This window comes from Artemia sp. Qi Xiang Cuo, chromosome 6 (genome assembly GCF_049724085.1).
Source record: "Artemia sp. Qi Xiang Cuo chromosome 6, ASM4972408v1, whole genome shotgun sequence".
NCBI classification, from domain to species: domain Eukaryota; kingdom Metazoa; phylum Arthropoda; class Branchiopoda; order Anostraca; family Artemiidae; genus Artemia; species Artemia sp. Qi Xiang Cuo.
The window spans coordinates 69,348,398-69,359,366 of record NC_142799.1 but is presented as its reverse complement, the minus strand read 5'-3'; the positions used below and the strand labels follow the sequence as shown (position 1 = coordinate 69,359,366).

The 10,969-nt window shown below is 27.8% G+C and overlaps 1 long non-coding RNA gene across 1 annotated transcript in view; it reads left to right on the top strand.

Moving 5' to 3' along the window:
- The window catches only part of LOC148951552 (uncharacterized), a 92,031-nt gene extending 82,824 nt beyond the window's left edge, over positions 1-9,207 (top strand). The window contains exon 2 of the long non-coding RNA XR_016141877.1: positions 8,929-9,207. This is a non-coding gene — a long non-coding RNA (uncharacterized LOC148951552). The remainder of the gene's footprint in view (positions 1-8,928) is intronic.
- Positions 9,208-10,969: the final 1,762 nt, after the last annotated feature.

The following is a 10,969-nucleotide window of genomic DNA, read 5'->3' as shown; positions in this document are numbered from 1 at the left end:
TAACTAAAAAACTAAAAGTAAACTAAAACTCAAACTAAAAATCTAGACTAAACTAAAACTAAACTAACTAAAACTAAACTAGAAATAAATTCTAATCTCTAAACTACTAAAGTATAACTCTAACTAAAACTAAACACTAATCTAAAACTAAACACTAATCTAAAACTAAAATTAAACCAAACTAAGCTACTAAATTAAAACTCTAACTAAAACTCATATGTAAAACGAAAACTCTTAACTAAAAAACTAAAATTAAACTAAAACTCAAACTAAAAATCTAGACTAAACTAAAACTAAACTAAATAAAACTAAACTAGAAATAAATTCTAATCTATAAACTACTAAATTATAACTATAACTAAAACTAAACACTAATCTAAAACTAAACTAAACTAACTAAAACTCTAAACTAAAACTAAACACTAATCTAAAACTAAACTAAATTATAACTCTAACTAAAACTAAACACTAATCTAATACTAATCTAAACTAACTAAAACTTTAAACTAAAACTAAACACTAATCTAAAACTAAACTAAAACTGAACTAATCTTCTAAATTAAAACTCTAACTAAAACTCTTTAGCAAACTGTAGCTAAACTAAAACTCTAATCTAAACTAAACTAAAAGTAAACTAAAACTAAAACTAAAAATCTAAACTAAAAGTAAAACTAAACTAACTAAAACTCTAAACTAAAACTAAACACTAATCTAAAACTAAACTAAACTAACTAAAACTCTAAACTAAAACTAAACACTAATCTAAAACTAAACTAAAACTCTAAACTAAAACTAAGCACTAATCTAAAACTAAACTAAAACCGAACTAAGCTACTAAATTAAAACTCTAGCTAAAACTCTTTAGCAAACTGTAGCTAAACTAAAACTCTAATCTAAACTAAACTAAAAGTAAACTAAAACTAAAAATCTAGACTAAACTAAAAGTAAAATAAAACTCAAACTAAAAATCTAGAATAAAATAAAACTAAACTAAATAAAACTAAACTAGAAATAAATTCTAATCTCTAAACTACTAAAGTATAAATCTAACTAAAACTAAACACTAATCTAAAACTAAACTAAAACCAAACTAAGCTACTAAATTAAAACTCTAACTAAAACTCTTTAGCAAACTGTAGCTAAACTGAAACTCTAATCTAAACAAAACTAAAAGTAAACTAAAACTAAAACTAAAAATATATAATAAACTAAAAATAAACTAACTAAAACTAAACTAGAAATAAATTCTAATCTCTAAACTACTAAAGTATAACTCTAACTAAAACTAAACACTAATCTAAAACTAAACTAAACTAACTAAAACTCTAAAATAAAACTAAACACTAATCTAAAACTAAACTAAACTATAACTAACTAAAACTAAACACTAATCTAAAACTAAACTAAACTAATTAAAACTCTAAACTAAAACTAAACACTAATCTAAAACTAAACTAAAACCGAACTAAGCTACTAAATTAAAACTCTAACTAAAACTCTTTAGCAAACTGTAGCTAAACTAAAACTCTAATCTAAACTAAACTAAAAGTAAACTAAAACTAAAACTAAAAATATAAACTAAAATTAAACTAAACTAACTAAAACTCTAAACTGAAACTAAACACTAATCTAAAACTAAACTAAACTAACTAAAACTCTAAACTAAAACTAAACACTAATCTAGAACTAAAACTAAACTAACTAAAACTCTAAAGTAAAACTAAAACTAAACTAAAACTAAACTAAAACCAAACTAAGCTACTAAATTAAAACTCTAACTAAAACTCTTTAGCAAACTGTAGCTAAACTAAAACTCTAATCTAAACTAAACTAAAAGTAAACTAAAACTAAACTAAAATCTAGACTAAACTAAAACTAAAAGTAAACTAAAACTCAAACTAAAAATCTAAGACTAAACTAAAACTAAACTAACTAAAACTCAAACTAGAAATAAATTCTAATCTCTAAACTACTAAAGTATAACTCTAACTAAAACTAAACACTAATCTAAAACTAAACTAAAACCAAACTAAGTTACTAAATTAAAACTCTAACTAAAACTCTTTAGCAAAATGTAGCTAAACTAAAATTCTAATCTAAACTAAACTAAAAGTAAACTAAAACTAAAACTAAAAATCTATACTAAACTAAAACTAAACTAACTAAAACTAAACTAGAAATAAGTTATAATCTCTAAACTAATAAACTATAACTATAAATAAAAATAAACACTAATCTAAAACTAAACTAAAACTAAACTAAAACTCCAAACTAAAACTAAACACTAATCTAAAACTAAAATTAAACCAAACTAAGCTACTAAATTAGAACTCTAACTAAAACTCATATGTAAAACGAAAAATCTTAAATAAAAAAACTAAAAGTAAACTAAAACTCAAACTAAAAATCTAGACTAAACTAAAACTAAACTAACTAAAACTAAACTAGAAATAAATTCTAATCTCTAAACTACTAAACTATAACTCTAACTAAAACTAAACACTAATCTAAAACTAAACTAAAACTAAACTAAAACTCCAAACTAAAACTAAACACTAATCTAAAACTAAAATTAAATCAAACTAAGCTACTAAATTAAAACTCTAACTAAAACTCATATGTAAAACGAAAACTCTTAACTAAAAAAACTAAAAGTAAACTAAAACTCAAACTAAAAATCTAGACTAAACTAAAACTAAACTAACTAAAAATAAACTAGAAATAAATTATAATCCCTAAAATACTAAAGTATAACTCTAACTAAAACTAAACAATAATCTAAAACTAAAGTAAACTAACTAAAACTCTAAACTAAAACTAAACACTAATATAAAACTAAACTAAAATATAACTCTAACTAAAACTAAACAATAATATAAAAATAAACTAAACTAAATAAAACTATAAACTAAAACTAAACACTAATCTAAAACTAAACTAAAACCAAACTAAGCTACTAAATTAAAACTCTAACTAAAACTCTTTAGCAAACTGTAGCTAAACTAAAACTCTAATCTAAACTAAACTAAAAGTAAACTAAAACTAAAACTAAAAATCTAAACTAAACGTAAAACTAAACTAACTAAAACTCTAAACTAAAACTAAACACTAATCTAAAACTAAACTAAACTAACTAAACTCTAACTAAAACTAAACACTAATCTAAAACTAAACTAAAACTCTAAACTAAAACTAAACACTAATCTAAAACTAAACTAAAACCGAACTAAGCTACTAAATTAAAACTCTAACTAAAACTCTTTAGAAAACTTTAGATAAACTAAAAATCTAATCTAAAATAAAATAAAAGTAAAATAAAAATAAAAATAAAAATCTATACTAAAATAAAACTAAACAAAATAAAACTATAAACTAAAACTAAACAATAATATAAAAATAAACTAAAACCGAACTAAGCTACTAAATTAAAACTCTAACTAAAACTCAAATATATAACGAAAACTCTTAACTAAAAAAAACTAAAAGTAAACTAAAACTCAAACTAAAAATCTATAATAAACTAAAACTAAACTAAACTAACTAAAACTCTAAACTAGAAACTAAACACTAATCTAAAACTAAACTAAACCAAACTAAGATACTAAATTAAAACTCTAACTAAAACTAAACACTATTCTAAAACTAAACTAAAAATCTAGACTAAACTAAAACTAAACTAACTAAAACTCAACTAAAACTAAACTAAAACTCCAAACTAAAAATAAATACTAAACTAAAACTAAAATTAAACTAAACTAAGCTACTAAATTAAAACTCTAACTAAAACTCATATGTAGAAACGAAAACTCTTAACTAAAAAAACTAAAAGTAAACTAAAACTCAAACTAAAAATCTAGACTAAACTAAAACTAAACTAACTAAAACTAAACTAGAAATAAATTATAATCCCGAAACTACTAAATTATAACTCTAACTAAAACTAAACACTAATCTAAAACTAAACTAAACTAACTAAAACTCTAAACTAAAACTAAACACTAATCTAAAACTAAACTAAACTATAACTAACTAAAACTAAACACTAATCTAAAACTAAACTAAACTAACTAAAACTAAACTAGAAATAAACACTAATCTCTAAACTACTAAAGTATAACTCTAACTAAAACTCTTTAGCAAACTGTAGCTAAACTAAAACTCTAATCTAAACTAAACTAAAAGTAAACTAAAACTAAAACTAAAAATCTAAACTAAAAGTAAACTAAACTAACTAAAACTCTAAACTAAAACTAAACACTAATCTAAAACTAAACTAAAACTCTAAACTAAAACTAAACACTAATCTAAAACTAAACTAAAACCAAACTAAGCTACTAAATTAAAACTCTAACTAAAACTCTTTAGCAAACTGTAGCTAAACTAAAACTCTAATCTAAACTAAACTAAAAGTAAACTAAAACTAAAACTAAAAATCTAGACTAAACGTAAAACTAAACTAACTAAAACCTAAACTAGAAACTAAATTCTAATCTAAAACTAAACTAAAATAACTAAAACTCTAAACTAAAACTAAACAATAATCTAAAAATAAACTAAACTATAACTCTAAATAAAACTAAACACTAATCTAAAACTAAAATAAACTAACTAAAACTCTAAACTAAAACTAAACACTAATCTAAAACTAAACTAAAACCAAACTAAGCTACTAAATTAAAACTCTAACTAAAACTCTTTAGCAAACTGTAGCTAAACTAAAACTCTAATCTAAACTAAACTAAAAGTAAACTAAAACTAAAACTAAAAATCTAGACTAAACTAAAACTAAACTAACTAAAACTAAACTAGAAATAAATTCTAATCTAAAACTAAACTAAACTAACTAAAACTCTAAACTAAAACTAAACACTAATCTAAAACTAAACTAAACTATAACTCTAACTAAAATTAAACACTAATCTACAACTAAACTAAACTAACTAAAACTCTAAACTAAAACTAAACACTAATCTAAAACTAAACTAAAACCTAACTAAGCTACTAAATTAAAACTCTAACTAAAACTCTTTATCAAACTGTAGCTAAACTAAAACTCTAAACTAAACTAAAAGTAAACTAAAACTAAAAATAAAAATCTAAACTAAAAGTAAACTAAGCTAACTAAAACTCTAAACTAAAACTAAACACTAATCTAAAACTAAACTAAACTATAACTCTAACTAAATGTCTAAGCTATGACTCTAAGGTAAAACATCAAATTCTAAACTAAAACTAAACACTAATCTAAAACTAAACTAAAACCGAACTAAGCTACTAAATTAAAACTCTAACTAAAACTCTTCAGCAAACTTTAGCTAAACTAAAACTCTAATCTAAACTAAACTAAAAGTAAACTAAAACTAAAACTAAAAATCTAAAATAAACTAAAACTAAACTAATTAAAACTCTAACTAAAACTAAACACTAATCTAAAACTAAACTAAAAATCTAGACTAAAATAAAACTAAACTAAATAAAACTAAAATAGAAATAAATTCTAATCCCTAAACTACTAAACTATAACTCTAACTAAAACTAAACACTAATCTAAAACTAAACTAAAACCAAACTAAGCTACTAAATTAAAACTCTAACTAAAACTCATATGTAAAACGAAAACTCTTAACTAAAAAAAACTAAAAGTAAACTAAAACTAAAACTAAAAATCTAGACTAAACTAAAACTAAACTAGAAATAAATTCTAATCTCTAAACTACTAAACTATAACTCTAACTAAAACTAAACACTAATCTAAAACTAAACTAAAACTAAACTAAAACTAAAAATCTAGACTAAACTAAAACTAAACTAACTAAAACTAAACTAAAAATAAATTCTAATCTCTAAACTACTAAACTATAACTCTAACTAAAACTAAACACTAATCTAAAACTAAACTAAAACTAAACAAAATATAAATTATAACACTAAACTAAACATTAAACTAAAACTAAACTAAAATCTAAACTAAACCAAACTGAAACTAAACTAAATAAAGGTAATAAAAAAAACACTTAAAATAGACTAAAAATCTAAACTAAATAGGTAATAAAATAATAAACTAAAAATCTAAACTAACCCAATCTGCAATCTTCTTTTTCTAATATTTCCGCCCCCCCTGATTGACTTAGAAGGAGATGTAAGCACGTCTCTGATTGGCTGAGAAGGAGGATGTATCCGACTCGCTGATTGGCTGAGAAGGAGGATGTATCCGACTCGCTGATTGGCTGAGAAGGAAACACGTGATCTAACTGTTTCCGGGAAAGTCATAACATTTGGCTTGAGCAACAACAACAAATACTATTTCTAGACACCATGACATTCACGAACGATTACGCAATCAAGTTCTCGGAAATTCACTTCCCCTCGAGTCCTAGATCAATAACATTGTTCCCGTTAGAATTCAATGCGCATGTGCAACCTTCGCCCCGGAGTTATTACACATAGAAACATCAAATAAATCGACCTTGGAAAGAGGTCATTGACCGATTACGCAATCAGTCTCCCTAGGGAGGCTATGCCCTTATTTGGTGTGGGCGTCGGAATTTTTAAAAAAAGTGTCCGGATCGGGATTCGAAGGGGTATTGTGGGCGTCGGACCTCCTGACCCCTCTCTACTACTGTAAGGTTGGGAGACTTTGAATCTGTAAAAGAACTTTTGGAGATTTAGCTAAAATTCTCCTCCCCCCCCCTAAAAAGGACTTACCAGCCCTCCCTTTAAGTCAACACGTATTTATTCAATACTTCATAGCCCCTGGTATTACCTCTATGTATACTGTCTCTAATAACTTCTCATTTTGTATGTACTACGGTTTCGCTTCGGGGCAATTACACCAAGGCTTAAGACTAAGAGCTACATTTTTGGGTCGGTTCAATATTTAAGAATTTTAGCTCGCTAGTATTATGGCCATTTTCGGGCAAAAATTTTTACTTGGCGGGTAAAAAAAGAGCATAAGTTGGCTTTCTGCTGTTACGCGATCACTTTCCAGTTTGAAGAGCCCTCTACATATGTTCTATGGCTAGTAGTTTCTCACAATTACTCCAAGGAAAAAAGACAAACAGACAGTTAACAAAACTATGACTGTCCTTGTTAGACAATCAAACAGTTTGTTGTAACGAACTGCAAGCAAGGAGCGACCTGGCCCAATAGTAACTTAAATTTTTAAAAAACAAAACTTTGATAACAACAAGTACGTCACAAGAATTAGAAATCTATCCTGATTAAAATTATACAAAACTTCATTTAGTCCAATGTTACCCATCAAAAGTTCCAAGCCTGAGAAAATTCTCTTGGGGAAACTGAAAAAATTGGGAAACATCGCCGAAAAGTAAAGGTATGTTTTGTACTTTTGCCAGAAGAAAGGTCGCGGATGTGTGTTTATTGTTTTTATTGCCTCTGGGGATGAAATGACCCCCCCCCACAACCTCTAGGAAAAGGGCTGTAAACTATGAAATTTGCCTACTGTTTACATATAGAATTTGGTATTGGGATGTATACAGACATTTTGTTGAGAGGAGGAGGAGGGGCTTTTATGCAGGGGGAATTTTCTGTATGGAAAATTTTCCGTGGGGAGGGGAAGTTTCCGGGAGCGAACTTTCTTGGGGAAATTTTACATTGGGGGAATTAGCCAGAATTCCTATACGGAATTATTTTTATTTATCTCACTTTCTCTCTGGCAGCTCAATTTGGCATGTGGAGTTGTTCTGGGGGGGGGGGAATTTCTTATGGAGTGGGGAGGCGTATTTCCCGGAATTATTTTGAAAACGATCAGAAATGCTGAAAGTAAGGATTTGCGCTAAAACGTAAAATGAACAGAAATTATTTTGTATATGACGGAGGCAGCACCCTCCTCAATACCTCATTCTTTATGCTACAATTTGTCCTTTTGTCCTAATTCTTTAAGAACGACTCCTGAGACACCAGGGCCGTTTAAATACAATAAGAAGGTTTTATAAAACACTAAAAAACTTTACCGTTAAGAGCAGGGGATTGAGGAGGGGCAGCCCCCCTCTTATGTATAATAAATTATGTTTGTATGAAGTATTGAAGTTGCTCTTTCCTTTCAGTTAGAATAAACTTTTTTTTTTTAATTCCATTACAACCTGGCACAAAATGTCGAAAAGAGTTTTTTTTTTCAAATATGACTAATAACAAACAAAAATAGTGTGGGGAAGAAAAAATTGCCTACCAGCAAGTGAGATAAGACCTATCACCAATATCATATTCTACTCTCCTTATTAACCTTGCAGAAAAATGTCAAAGCGTCCTACTATTTTAAACGGGTATATGTATGTTTCAACACAAAAAGTCAATATCATGATGATTGAATTCATAGCCCATTTGAGACTATTCCGGCTGAAATCTAGTTTTTCGCCTTATTTATGTATTTTGAGTGACCTATCCAAATATTTTACGTTTTTCGACGAATCAATTATTTTTATCATGAAAACGTCTATTATTAATTATTTCCATCTCTTGAAAAGTTGTCGCCGTCATAAGATCAACTTTCTTCTCACTTGCAGATCCAGGGGGCTGGAGGACCCCTCTCCAAGATTTTTTCTGGCACCTCATTCTGTTTTTTTTTGTGTTTCCACCCTTTAAAAAAATAAATTTCTTATTTTGTCAGTTTTTGGCACCCTTGTCACATCCCCCCCCACACAATGTTTTGGTCTAGATCCAACTTTGTGTTTTGTCCCTTCTTATTCAAGAGTGCTGCCAGTTTGCCACTATTGCCAGTGCTGCCTGTGAGTAATATTTTAGTCAAAGGTCTTCAGAGAATCAAAGAGTTCCTTTAGTGAAAGGAACTAATTCAGAAGGGTGTTTTTTTCTTACCTAATTTGAAAGGCTCTTTTACTTGCATTACCTTAGAAATAAGTAGATATTGTGTTTATGTGGTGATGTCTGCAAAATTTTTTCTCTAACTTTCAGGTTGATGATATGCCCAAGTCTCTCAATCCAATATTTGGCAATTTTCTACCACAGGAGCAAAACTTAGCCGAAAATAACTTAAAGCTAAAAACATTAAATTCCTTAATCTATGGCAAGTTGAGCAACAGTGATATTTTGCTGAAACGAAAATCTAAGAGACATTCTGAAATTATTAACTCCCTTCTTGCATTACCGAGGAGAATGAAAGCGGTTGGATAGTGGCTGTTATATGTTATATTATGATGTTGAATCTATATCGAAAATAAAATATTACAATCATGCTTAATCTTATCTTATGCCTCAGATTAGATTAGCCGTATTCTGATTCAGTCGTAATATTAGCCTACTAGTGATCAAAGACCACACTGTGGTCATGCTAAGTTTTGTGGAAACAGCTTTAGAGTACCAAGGAAAGTGAAAATAAAATCTGATTGTTTGAGATGGTTATGTGGCAATTTTATACAACCGTTTGTATCTTAACAAATTTAAAAAAAAAATTAGAAAGTCAATTTTTGTTGAAAAAACCTCCATATGCATTTAAGCATTTTATTATTATTATTTTTTTGGTAGTAGTGGATGCTACATTATAAAAAAGAAACACGGGGGAAATATCAGCAAAAAAAAAAGCTAAAAACATACGGTACCAAACAGTTTAAGAAAATTTAGCTTTCTATTGAAATTGTAGTTGTCTTTGGAATTCAAAAGATTCTTAATGCTTGACTTTTTACGGACGAAAAACGCTGTCAAATTAAACTAATCAATTTTGCTAATTTATTTTCACGGTACTACATGGCAACACTGACGAAAATGTTGTATTGCCATAAAACGTGATAGTTTTGAAGTAACCGATAAAAAAGACAAAATAAAATGGTAGTTTTCAGATGTGAACAAACCTAAGGTGGGCTAAGGGGGCAATAAATGTGTAGATTTTGATGTCCATGGTGCTTCAAAACTACCAAAGTTCCTGCAGCAATAGTTTCTACCAAAAGAGTCTACCTCGCTGAAATATCTTGGCCTTGTCTATGGCCAAGATAAGCAGAGCACTCGAAAACACTCAATGGGCCACGTTGTAGCGGGTTTCCGCGCTACCTATATTAATTTCGCCACTATTCGGTTTTGTCGCACTTGCACTTAAACATCTCAAGCTCTTGACTTGAGAGCTATCAACAGCTAAAGGATCGGGAACTGAATATTTTTTTTCAAAACATAACTATTCGTAAAATACAAAGAGAAACTTAATAGAAACTTGAAATAACGGCCAAACCGTTAGGTTTTGCAAGTATCGTAAAATACAGAGAGAAACCTAATAAGAACTTGAAATAACGGCCAAACCGTTAGGTTTTGCAAAACCTAACGCACTTGCCAAACCTAACGGTTTGGCCGTTATTTCAAGTTCTTATTAAGTTTCTCTTTGTATTTTACGAATAGTTATGTTTTGAAAAAAAATATTCAGTTCCCGATCCTTTAGCTGTTGATAGCTCTCAAGTCAAGAGCTTGAGATGTTTAAGAGAAGTCTAAATCATTTGTTTCAGTGTTTGCCATTTAGTGTTATATACGAGTTCCGTTTGGAGTAATTTTGAGCTTATGAGTAACTGTATACTTCCTATTTGTGTTTTTTTTGTATTTGTTAGAAGTTGATTTTTTTCTTTTCGTGTTTTTCTTTCTTTTTCATTCATTTACTCCGCTTCTTTTTATATGTTTGTAAGCGGGCAAATATAAACTTATCTTATCTTGATAAAAACAAAGATTTGTTAATAATGCGTGTGTTTTTTTCGTCCATTTCAACATCATATTTTTACTACAAAAGCTGAGACTCAAATGACTAAAAGGTTGGTTTGAAAAGACTTTTCCAATATTAAATTATTCCCAAGAATTATTGTCTGCCAATATCAAGTCTTTTTATCATATTTGTCAATATTGGTCAAATTTGGCTCACATCAACGTACACAGCAAAAGTTTCAAAATGTAAATAAAGACAATTTCTGGGGGAGATACCTGTTGATACAAAATAATCTATGTTTTTGTATGGTAAGATTTGTGG